This window comes from Lipotes vexillifer, unplaced genomic scaffold (assembly GCF_000442215.2).
Source record: "Lipotes vexillifer unplaced genomic scaffold, Lipotes_vexillifer_v1.1 scaffold570, whole genome shotgun sequence".
NCBI classification, from domain to species: Eukaryota; Metazoa; Chordata; class Mammalia; order Artiodactyla; family Lipotidae; genus Lipotes; species Lipotes vexillifer.
The window spans coordinates 593,640-606,384 of NW_006777801.1; the positions used below are offsets into that span (position 1 = coordinate 593,640).

Here is a 12,745-nt window from a genome sequence, read left to right on the forward strand (position 1 = left end):
TTCGTCAGTACAGCTTTACTTAAATGGTTCCACAGGTCAGAAATACTGATGGCTAACATGGGCAGTGTCATCCACATCCTCTCCTGGGAGAAGGACTGAATAGGACATGAAACTAAGAACATCTTGTAAATTTCCAAGTCACTTAACCTTTTCAAAATGATCTCACTGAACATAATGTCAGATAATACAGAGAGCTAAAATAATAAAAACGGGTATTTTTCCTCTACTCATTTTTCTGTTTGAAAAACATAGAGAAATGAATTATGGGTTCTAAAATCTGAAATGTTTGATTCACCCACTTCAGAAAAATAAGCATATTAAAATGCAATGTTTATTTTAAAATTTGCTGCTAGAAGCATCCAAAATTTAAAATCCAGATGAGTCACAAGTTATCTTTATGTTTAATTCAGGGACCAGAATTAGTCAAAGGTCAATAACAGCTGAGTTGCTACAAATTGATATGCAAAATTGTGTCTCCCTAGCAGTTCATAACTCTCCTTCAAGCAAAACAGTCTCAGGGTAACTCAATTAGCAATGGATTAATTCGATAGTTAGACAGTTAGAATGTATAGGTTTCATTAGGAAAAGCCTTGGCTAAAGTGTTAACTATATCCAGTTCTTGCAAAATCATTTGTGATGTACCTTTCTATTTTATCTTGTAATAATTCTTGCACATACACAAGGAGAGGGTAAGACGATTTAAAAGGTTTTTTAATGCTAACAGGTGCTTCCTTAACTCTCCCACTTAAGATTGACATTTAATATACTCTTAGGAGGACATAAATTCTATGTTTTATTCCCAAATGATAATTTGACATCTCAGAAGATACAGAAAGTTTTAATACTTAAGAGCATATACCTTCATCACCTCCCACAGTATCTACAAGCCATACACATGGACCAGACTCAGGCAATTTCCAGGCTGCAAGGAAGGGGCTGGGGGGCGGGGGGACACTAAACAGAGCCCAAAGTTGAGGAGACAGAGACTGAGTTGGGGGAGGCCTAGATGGTTAGAATTTGCAGGGCCAAGAACAGGAGAGGAGGCACCACGTGGAGAGAGAGCACCTGAGCCCTGGAGACCTTGCAGGCAGAGCACTGGTTGGCACATGTGTGAAAGGCCAAGGAAAGAACTAACAAAAAGGAGCAGAACAATTTCCAAAGATCACACATGGCTCTGAGTAGTTCCTATTCCCACCAACCTTTAGGGAGCAAAGAAACTCAGCAGCAAAGGAAGATTGTTCGTGGAACTGCTACTTTTCATAAGAGGCCTTGTGAAACTATTTGACTCTGAAAACTATGTGCCTACACAGCTTTGATAAGAACAATTTTTAAAAACACTTATTAGAGCAGCACTATTCACAATAGCCAAAAGGTGGAATCAGCCCAAATGTCCATCAATGAATGAATAAGTAAACAAAGTTGGTAGAACCATGCAATAAAATATTATTTAGTCATAAAAAGGAATGAAGGGATAATTCTGGAATGATATCACCAAGATAGAGACATAGGACATTTCCCTCCTTCCACGGACCAAATGAGTAGCTACACTCAGAGCAGTTCCCTCTGAGAGAAATCCATAAACTAGTTGAGTAACCCCTACACTTCAGGTGACTGAAAAAGTATCCACATCGAAGCAGGTGGGACAGGCTAAAACACACTTTCACCATAAACCCCACCTCCAGCACAGCCCCTTACAATCAGGAGTGATTCCAGCTTCTTCCTAAGAATTGAAGTGTTTGGACTACTCATATAGCACTCCAACTTTTAAGGCTGTCACCCAAGGGCCCGCAAACCATTTACCTCTGAGAGCCAAGGGAGCTTGCTATGTCCCAAGATCTATAGCACACAAAGTAGTTCTTAAATGGGTGTGCTGGCACTCCCCATGGCTATCTCCCCAGGCTCAGCACAGAGGAAGCAGACAAAATCGCCCATCTCCCAGTTTTTTCTGGGAGAAATTTGACTGCATATGTCACTAGCTGCTGTCTAAAGTTCTGGCACCTGGTTAGCTAGCATCTAGGTGCTGCCTGGGATTGTCCAAGGAGCCCAAAAGAGCAATTAGGCAAGAAAAAGAAGTAAAAGGCATCCAAATCAAACAGGAAGAAGTAAAATTGTTCCTGTTTGCAGATGGAATGATATCATATATGGAAAACCGTAAAGTCTCCACCAAAAAAAAAAAACTGTTTGAAACTAATAAATTCAGTGAAGTGGTAGGATAGAAAATCAATATACAAAAATCAGTCGCATTTTTTTATATATTAACAACAAACTATGGGAAGGAAATTCAGAAAACAATCTCATTTACAATAGCATCAAAAATAAAATAAAATACTTTGGAATAAATTTAACCAAGGAAGCAAAAGATCTGTACACTGAAAACCATAAAACACTGATGAAAGAAATTTAACAAGACACAAATAAATGGAAAGATATTTCGTGCTCGTGGATAGGAAGAATTAATGCTTTTAAAATGTCCATACTACTCAAAGTGATCTACAGATTCAATTGAATCCTTAGCAAAATTCCAATAGCTTTTTTCACAGAAATAGAAAAAACAATTCTAAAATTGGTATGGAACCACAAAATACCCCAAATGGACAAAACCATCTTGAAAAAGAACAATGCTGGAGGCATCACAGGGCCTGATTTCAAACCATGTTTCAAAGCTCTAGTAATCAAAACAGTATGCAATTAGCATAAAACCAGATACATAGATGGATGGAACAGAACAGTAGAATACGACACCCCAGAAATAAACCCACAGATACCTGCTGAATTAATTTTTGACAACCCGTGATATCACTCAAAAGTGGAATATTTTTTTTAAAAAAACAAATATATATATATCTCATACTCACATGGGCGCTGGACCATGCCGGGCGCACGCCGGCCCAGGGCTTCCCTGAGGCCAGGACGGCAAGTTGGAGTCCTCACACCGGCTCAGCTGAGCTTTCCGCCCCCACCGGCTCTGGGACGGAGCCGCGACCCTGGGGGAGAGGCGGCGCCCTCGAAGCTTGGCTGGCAGGCCTGCCGCCGGGTCAGGGACCGCGGGCGCCTGACAGGCAGCATGGACCCGGGCGGGCGGGTGGGTGCGTGCCCTGGACCTCTCTGCGCCGCCGCCTGACGCAGCGAGGGGCGGTGCCCGCCGCGGCAACGCCCCCAGGCCCCACTCGGCGCGGCGGTCATGGGTCTCACAGAAGCCGCGGAGCTCTGCGTGCCGCTTGAGAGCAGATCCTGTCCCGGAGTCTTTGTTCCATGATGTGAGGGTGAGTGTGGTGGTGGTGTCGGGACGTCGGACCCGAAGGCCACCTCCCTCTTTCATCATCCTCCCCTGGGGCTGTGGCGCCTTCCTGCCCCCGTGCCTGACGGCCTTGCCATGTGGTGATGCTTGACGGGGTCTTCTGTCCCCAGGAGAGCCTGAAGCATCTTCTTTGGCCCTAGGTGAGGACAGAGGAGCTGGCTGTGACCTTGGCCCTGTCCTGGATGTCCCAGCCTTGGGCTGAATGGCGGCACCCCCGCTGGGCCTTCCGGTGCTGACCCACCTGCTGGCAGCCCTCTTTGGCATGGCTCATGGGCTGCCGTCACAGGATCCGGGTGGCTGCCCGTGGGTGGTAAAAGACCTCCCCGAGGGTCCCCTCCTACCTCTCTGTGCTTGTGGCGCTGGACACCCTGGGTCTGCTGCTGGTGGTGACTCTGTGGCAGCAGTCGGCCCCAGGCAAGGGCGAGGGGGCCCCCATCCTGCTGCCACCTTCTAGGGTCTCCTGCTGCTGTTGCTGTCACCGCCAGCTGTACTCACAAGGGGCCCAGGGCCTGGCCTGCAAATGGGAGCCCCAGGAGTGGAGGAAGAGGCCTGGTGTGGCAGGAGCTACCCGGCCAGGTGGCAGGCATCACCCCCAGCCCAGACCCTGCAGCCCATCGGTGGTGCCTGTCTGCTGGGCCTGCTGGCCACCGCCAACGCTCTGACCAAGGATGGGTTGCCTGTTGTGCAGAGCTCGTTCTGCCCGCCCTACGGACACCTGACCTACCACTTGGCCGTGGTGCTGGGCAGTGCCGCCTCACCTGCTTCCTGACCATGGGCGTTCTATGCAGGTCCCTGGCAGGGCTGGGCAGTCTCTCTCTGCTGGGCATGCTCTTTGGGGCCTGCCTGATGGTGCTGGCAATCCTGAGCCCCTGCCCACCCCTGGTGGGCACCTCTGCAGGGGTGGTCCTTGCGGTGGTGTTGTAGATTCTGTGTCTGGGCATGTTCTCATACGTGAAGGCGGCTGCCAGCTCCCTGCTGCACGGGGGGAATGGGGAAGTGGGGAGCTGTCACTGCTGGCGGCAGGCCTGGCCATCCAGGAGGGCTCCCTTTTCAGCGCTGTTGTCATATTCCCTCTCACCATCTACCACGCGTTCCCCAGCAGGAGGAACCATGTGGCCCAATGTGCCTTCTAAACCTGGGCAGGTGGGGACTTTGCTCCACCCCACCTGTCTTCAGATTGGGGCTGCCACAGTTCCTGAGTGCCCACAGCCCAGAGAGGCCCACCCCACACACAGCATGCTGTAGGATGCCTGCGCTCTCCACAGGAGAATCTGGGGACCACAGAGCAGGCTCGAAGCCAAAGCCAAGCTGGGGATGTGGACTTGGCCCTGGGCCTGGGATCTGTGTGGGATTTGTACAATAAAGCATTTTTATTCAAAAAAAAGAAAAAATCAAAAGAAGCAGAGTAGAACGATGGTTGCCAGGTGTTGGGGTGGGGGTGGGGGGTGAGGGAAATGAGAAGAGACCGGTGAAGAGTACAAACTTTGTTATAAAGTGAATAAGTTCTGTGGGTCTAATGTATGGCATGGTGTCTATAGTTGATTAGACTGTACTGTATATTTTGAAATTTGCTAAGAGAGTAGCTCTTAAGTGTTCTCACAAGCACACACAAAAAAGATAAATATATAACGTGATGGAGGTGATGGACATGTTAACTTGATTGTGGGAATTCTTTCACGAGTATATGGATATGAAATCATCACATTGTACCCTTTAAATATATTACAATTTTATTTGTCCATTATACCTCAGTAAAGCTGAAAACAAAAAGGAATGAAATATGATACATGCTATAGTGTGGATGAACCTTGAATACGTAACACTGAGTGAAAGAAATCAGACACAGAGGGTCACATATTGTATGATTCCATTTATATGAAATACCCAGAAGAATGAAATCCAGAGATAGAACACAATGGTGGTTGACAGAGGCTGGGGAGAGGAAGGAATGGGGAGAAACTGTTTAATGGATAGGGGTTTTACTCTGGAGTGATGGAAATGTTTTGGAACTAGATAGAGGTGGTGGTTTCACAACATTGTGATTGTGCTAAATGCCACCAAATTGTTCACTTTAAAATGATTCTTTTTATGTTATGTGAATTTGACGTTCATAACTTATTTTTAAAGAGCACTTATTAGACAAAAATAGTAGATGGCATATCTAATCAAGCTTTAGATGTGAATTGCCAATTAGTTGAGATCTAATTAAGCTTTGTAATAACTAACACAATTTATTTTCTCCAGAAATCTTGATGGAAAGACTTTCAAAAGATTAGATCCACAGTGAATGACAGTCATCATTGCCAAAATATTAACATAACAAGAAAAGTTGCTAATTTGTTTGCAATTTACTGAAGAAACAAACATTGTCAAGATAGTGGGGAGGATTTGTTGATGCTGAATCTCTGCCACATTTGTACAGGGAAGCCTTAAAGCACCTTTATCTTTTAAACAAAATATAAATTGCTTTTTGATTCAACACTGCTAGCCTAACAAGTGGGAAATTTCTCCTATTTTAAATTCAGCTGAAGATGAGAATTATATCTAAGTGTATAATGAATGAGAGCTATTTAGAAACATGAATGTAAATGTTCTGTGGCTTATGGTCAGTCTTTGTTTTCAACAGCTTATGCATTTGGCTTCTCTAGCTTGTATTTGTATTCTGATTGTGAAGATTATTTCTGAATCTTTGTTTCACATATTGCAATGCCATCTGACATTGGAAAACCTGGAAGATTTGATTACTTTGGGTTTGGTTTTCTTTTGTTTGAATGCAAATCAAAACGACATGGAAACATCACAAGCATTTTTGCAATTTGCACTTTAACAGGAAAAAATCAAACATTAGTTTCTTCCTTTGGATTTCAATAGGAGGCAACGTGATATGGAGTTAGGGAGTCAGGGCGATCTAGATTTGAACCCAGGTCCTGCCCTTAAAAACTTACATTGCAGTGCACATAATAGGTAGCTATAATTATTACCATTATCCAAAAAAGCAGAGGTTTGAAAGAGAAGAAAAGGGAAGTATATGAGAAAGGAAGGAGAAGAGATTAGGAAAAGGAAGAGGAAAGTGAGGAAAGAATAAATTAGAATTTCAAGAGAATCTAATTGGTGATTTATGCTGAAATGGAAAAGCAAGAATCCTGAATCTTTGCCCTGGTTATTCCTCTGATTTTACTATTCGTTCTTCCTTTTCTTTGCTTTCCTCTCTTTGGGGTTGTTACTTAAAATGTCTCATCAGTTTCCATCTCCTCTTGGGTAATACTCTGTGAATACACAGAATTCATTAATGGGATAAAGGAATAACAAAGCAGTGAGATAAACAAGATTTGTAAGGTCAGATTTTAACTAGATCTGAACATAATGGAAATCTAGTGTTTCAAGCCCAAAGACTTGACAACTTTACTTTTCCTAATGCATCTTTTTTCTGACTATTAAAGTCACTATTAATACATGATTCCCCACAGAAAGTTTAGAAACACAGGAAAGTACTAGGAAAAAATTACAATCACAGTAAACATCCCCACCCTGATATAACACAGGTAGTATTTTATTTTTTTCTTTCCAGTCTTTTTTTTTTAGTCTGTGGTCTCAGTCTGTAATGTAATATTGTCCTCTGATGTTTTAGTTTTCATTATGTCATGAGCACTTTCCATGTCATTTTTTCCAAAAATACCATTTCTATTGTGTAGATGTATCTTAGTTCCATGTAACATTAATAAAACATTAATGTTAAACCTTCTGCCCCAACGTGCACCCCGACCCCAAACACTTCCCCTCAGAATCGTAGCAGAGCTGTAAAAGGAAGGTAACCTGGGCCTTAAGATTTAAGTATTGTCTGGGGCCTCCCTGGTGGCGCAGTGGTTGAGACTCTGCCTGCCAATGCAGGGGACACAGGTTCGAGCCCTGGTCTGGGAAGATTCCACGTGCCACGGAGCAACTACGCTCGTGAGCCACAACTACTGAGCCTGCGCGTCTGGAGCCTGTGCTCCACAACAAGAGAGGCCGCGATAGTCAGAGGCCCGTGCACCGCGATGAAGAGTGGCCCCCGTTTGCCACAACTGGAGAAAGCCCTCACACAGAAACAAAGACCCAACACAGCCATAAATAAATAAATAATTTTTTAAAAAAAGATTTAAGTGTTGTCATATGTATCTTAGTTTTACAAGTAAAAATTCAAGGTGTATCTGAAAAATCTAAAAACTTAGAAAAGATTGAGAAATAAGACACAGCCTTTTTCCCAAGTATTTTTTACTCTTCATATTGTATTACACCTCTCATTTCCACATCAACTTCCATATAAGTGTAAAGAAAGCTTTTCCCCTCAAGTTCTTTTTTGACTTGAATTTGTTGCTTGCTTTAGCAAAGGCAAGGCCATGCCCTCCAGGAGACAAAGAGATCATTCTGGCCACAGACATGCTCAGGCCTTGACTTTTCCTTAGTCAGAAAGGCAATTTGCCCACAAAATTAACTAAGTCATGTCTCAGCTGACTGCAAGTCAATGGTTTTCCCTCAAATTTGGTCCAACTTACCCCAGACCTGACATAAAAATTAAAAAATAAAATGAAAACCAATTCAGGTGCTACCTTGAGCATTTGGGGTTTTGTTTATTTCAAAAAAGAAAGTGTGGGGCTTCCCTGGTGGCACAGTGGTTGAGAATCTGCCTGCTAATGCAGGGGACACGGGTTCGAGTCCTGGTCTGGGAAGATCCCACATGCCACGGAGCAACTGGGCCCGTGAGCCACAACTACTGAGCCTGCGCATCTGGAGCCTGTGCTCCGCAACAAGAGAGGCCACGGCAGTGAGAGGCCCGTGCACCGCGATGAAGAGTGGCCCCCACTTGCCACAACTAGAGAAAGCCCTTGCACAGAAAACGAAGACCCAACACAGCCAAAAAAATAAAAATAAATAAATTAAAAGAAGGCTCAACATTTAAAAAAAAAGAAAAGAACCAGCTTTAAAAAAAAAAGAAAGAAAGAAAGTGAAATGCACAGTTTCTTTTTAATTCTCTGGAGACAAGAATTAGGGAGAGGCATCTTAAATATTTCAACTCCCTTAAATATTTTAACCTCCTCATAAACGTTATGCACTAAATAAATATTTGTTGATATGAGCAAATGAATGAATAAATTTCAGCATTTAATAATGTAGATAAATATTTGTTGGTATGAACAAATGAATGAATAAATTTTAGCATTTAATAATGTAGAGTTCGGAAACCAGGGAACAGGAGTCAACTCTTGTGAGCCTCAGTATTGCGGAAAGAGGTGGCAATAGAAACATGTTTGAGTCCTGCCATCTCTGTTTTCTAGTTTTGTTTTGTGCAGGTCACTCTGAAATTTTTTTTTTTCCTCATGAGAAGTAAAAATCTGGCTGAGCCTTAGTTTCCCCATCTGTTTACAAAATTACATTGTAACCATTTGTCTTCACAGATGGGGGTGATGAGTTGAGATAATCGTGATTATTCATGTATGCTGTAAACAGCAGAGTAAATGGAGAGCAACAGACCTCAGACCACATTTACCCATGCCAGCTTGGGCAAGTGACTCAAATTCAATAAGCCTGTTTTCTTACCAGTGAAATGCGGATAATACAAACTTAGGAAACAGCAGCTTTAAAATGTGATAATATGTGTAACATGCATTGCAGAGGCCTGGCTTCTAACAGTAGAAGCCAGGCCTCTGCAACGCATGTTACACATATTATCCCCTTCTGCTTCACAACAGAAGCTTATCTGGGGACTGTCTTTCAGGCTCATCATGGTACATGTAGCCCAAGACAGGAAGTATCGAACCAAAAATCTGGCCTCTTCAGAGTTCTTCCGGTTTCCGGGCTCCAGCACTTCTTCCAGTGCTGCGCCCTCTGATCTTTTCCAGCCATTAAATACACTTTTCCTGGGGAATTAAAATTGTTTAAACTTGTCAAGAATTTTTAGATGTAGATTAAGTTGTAATTATGTTTCAGGAACTCTTGATGCTACAATTTAAAAAGTAAGGGAAAATACTTGTTTGTATTTCACTTTTTTCACTTTTTTTTCCCCTCAGCTGATTTCTTAAAAATAGAACAACTTTCACTATTCATGACATATATATCAGGCAGAATAATATTGGGAAACTCCTAGTATTTAACATCAGACATTTAGCAGGTGTTAATGATGAAATTTTGTGTTCAAACATTAATAATTTTAATAAGTAGTTTAAGGAGTCAACTTCAGAATTAGTTTTGCTTTGTTAATTAAATGATTACCACCCGATAATATAATTTCAAGAACATATTTTATTAATGAAAGTGTAATGAACAAAAACCAATTATGCTGAAGTTGCTACAGTGATTTAAGTTTATTTGAAATATTTTTGCTTCCATTTACATCCTTGCAAAGTGAATTTTTATGTTTTTCAAAATAAAGGGGAATTGAGCCCCCAGACACACCCTCCCCCAAGGAGCTCACCCATTTTGAAGCCATGTAAACTGTTTAATATATAGTGAGAGACTATGGCCCCCAAAGTCTTGCAACAGTTAATTCATGTACCATACAAAGAATAGTCTTTGTGATAGTTTATTTCCAGCTAGCAGCCATTAATTTTTTTCCTCCTGATACCATTCCCCCATCATACAATGGAATCTATTTTTTATGTCATTCCCCCATGGAAAAGTAGAATCTATTCCCTTCCTCCCCTTGAAACTGCTGGATTGAGAGACTTGATTGACCAACAGAATGCAGAGGAATGATGCTCTGGGACTTTTGAAGCTACGTAATTGGAAGCCTTACAGCTTGGTATACTTTTGCTTTCTCTTAAAATGCTCTGGAGGTAGCCAGCTACCACTTGAGAAGTTTCACTCCTGTGGCACCACTAATGTAATAAGCCCAAGCAACTTGGAGAGGCCCTGGAGTGTGAGAAGCTATATGGAGAATGAGAGGTACCCAGGAGCACTGAGAAGCCAGTTATGTGAGTGAAAAAGCCATGTTGGGAACAGGCCTTCAAGCCACAGCCACCCCAGTTGATGCCACAGGGAAGAGAGGAACTGCCCAGTGAAGCCTTTCCCAAAATCCTAACTTACAAAATTTTGAACAAAATAAAATGGTTGTTTAAGCTAATAAATTTTGGCATTGTTACTCAGTGATAACTGCAATACAAAAAACTAATCTTCTCTTAGAAATTTGGTGTCATTGATCCATCAACAGTTCACAAATACTCACTTTTTTTCCCATTGTGTGACATTGGTATGAGCTGATCTACTTAAACTTTTTCACTTAGTTTCGATTGTGATCAGTCACAAACATTTATGAGACAACTGGGCAGAGTTCAAGATGCAGATTCTGGATGGAGAAGATGGAGAAGTTAAACAGCTTATATAGTAGTAAAACCTCCAACCCTGGCTTCATGTAGCTCAATAAACTTCCAAGGAATAATGGAAAAAATGTGCAGGATTCAGCCTGTTGGGTCAATTTCATAAGGGTATATTTCGTATATTAACATTAGAATTAGATTAACATTAATGTTAATCTAATTAACATTAGATTCCTTCCTTCCACCAACTTGCAGGAAGAAATCAAGTGGAACAGTTAAGAAAATGTTGCCTTAGATAAGGTGAATAATACAAATGCAGTCTAACTAAGCATAAGCTCTATCTATGATTATTTGGGTTATTAAATAATTTGCCCTACAATCACCTTTAGCAAGATAACTGAAAATTTTTAATTACAAGCCCTGAAATTAAAAACTCAATAGTTACAAAACACAGAGACTTGTGACAAAGACTTGACAATGGAAAATAAAGTCTGAAATAATTTCCTTCTAAAAGTGAAAATTTTTGATACATCACATTGTGGTGATGAATAAAAATGTAGGTTTTTGTTTAAGAAACCAACATGAACAAGCTAGAGGAATTCAAATTATTTTAATAAAATGTATTTTCTTCACTGTAGTTTTTAGAAATGAAAGATGAGAGGATTGAAACCAAAAATATGACCACAAGAGAAAATATAAAAACTCTGCTCCCAGGTAATGCTCGGATGAAAATAACATACATGCTCATGTCTCATAAATGTACCTTTTTATCACAGTTTAATATTAAATTATTTATGCTTTTTTATTTCCTTTGTATTGAATTTTTTAGCCCTAGTTGGAGACAATAAATCAGAAATTAAAAGACATTGAGTTTTAGACTTTTTACAGACTGACATGTCATTGATTAATGTAAATATTTAGAGTTTAGAAAGCTCTAAAAAGTTACAACTTGGGCTTCCCTGGTGGCGCAGTGGTTGAGAGTCCACCTGCTGATGCAGGGGACGCGGGTTCGTGCCCTGATCCGGGACAATCCCAGATGCCGCGGAGCGGCTAGGCCCGTGAGCCATGGCCACTGAGCCTGCGCGTCTGGAGCCTGTGCCCCACAACGGGAGAGGCCACAACAGTGAGAGGCCCATGTACAGCAAAAAAAAAAAAAAGTTAACAACTTTATTTAGAAAACAAGGGAAATTGTGCACAGTTACAATTTGTACCTTTTATTACTATCATATTGCAGTCAATTATCCTGTCAATATTTTTGCTTTTTTTCTTAAGGGAACTAGATATGGTATTTTTATTTTATTTTTCTGATAATCTCTTTTCATTATTCTATTATACTTCAAAGGGCATTTGACAGCGTTTCAGAGACATATTCAGAATAGATAAGCCTGGGTCATTAGCACCAAGACATGGCCCACCCAAGAGCCTGTAGGCCTCAGTGCTGGGACACAGCAGGCTAAACAACAAACAAGGTGGAACACAGTCCCTCCCATCAACAGACAGGCTGCCTAGAGACTTCCTGAGCCCACAGTACCTCCAGACATACCCCTAGACACAGCCCTGCCCACAAGAGGGCCAAGATTCAGCTCCACCCACCAATGGGAAGGCACCCGCCCCTCTCACTAGGAAGCTTGCATAAGTCTCTGAGCCAGCCTCACCCACCAGGGGACAGACACCAAGGGCAAGAAAACTAAAATCCCACATCCTGTGTAACTGAGTCCACAAACACAGGTCAGAACCTACTTTGTGACCAGCTGGTCCCTGGCCCTTGGGTGACAGAAGAGGAGTGTACTGCTGGGACACGTAGGACACCCCCTACAGAGGGCCACTTCTCCAATGTCAAGAAACATAATTAACTTTCCACATACATAAAAGTAAAAATAGAAATTTAGACAAAATGAGACATCGGGGAACATGTTCCAGACAAAGGAACAATATAAAACCCCAGAAGAACTAAGTGATGTGGAGATAGGCAATCGACCTGAGAAAGAGTTCAGAGTAATGATCGTAAAGATAACCCAAGAACTCATGAAAAGAATGGATGCACAGGGTGAGAAGTTACAAGAAGTTTTTAACAAAGAGTTAGAAAATATAAAGAACATCCAAACAGAGTTGGATACAATAAATGAAATGAAAAAATTGCAGAATAATTGAGGCAGAA

The 12,745-nt window shown here is 41.8% G+C and overlaps 2 pseudogenes; both read left to right on the forward strand.

Annotated features, from left to right (window-relative positions):
• Positions 1-3,500: 3,500 nt before the first annotated feature.
• LOC103076620 (solute carrier family 52, riboflavin transporter, member 1 pseudogene) lies at positions 3,501-3,750 on the forward strand (annotated as a pseudogene).
• Positions 3,751-3,755: 5 nt separating this feature from the next.
• LOC103076889 (solute carrier family 52, riboflavin transporter, member 2 pseudogene) lies at positions 3,756-4,431 on the forward strand (annotated as a pseudogene).
• Positions 4,432-12,745: the final 8,314 nt, after the last annotated feature.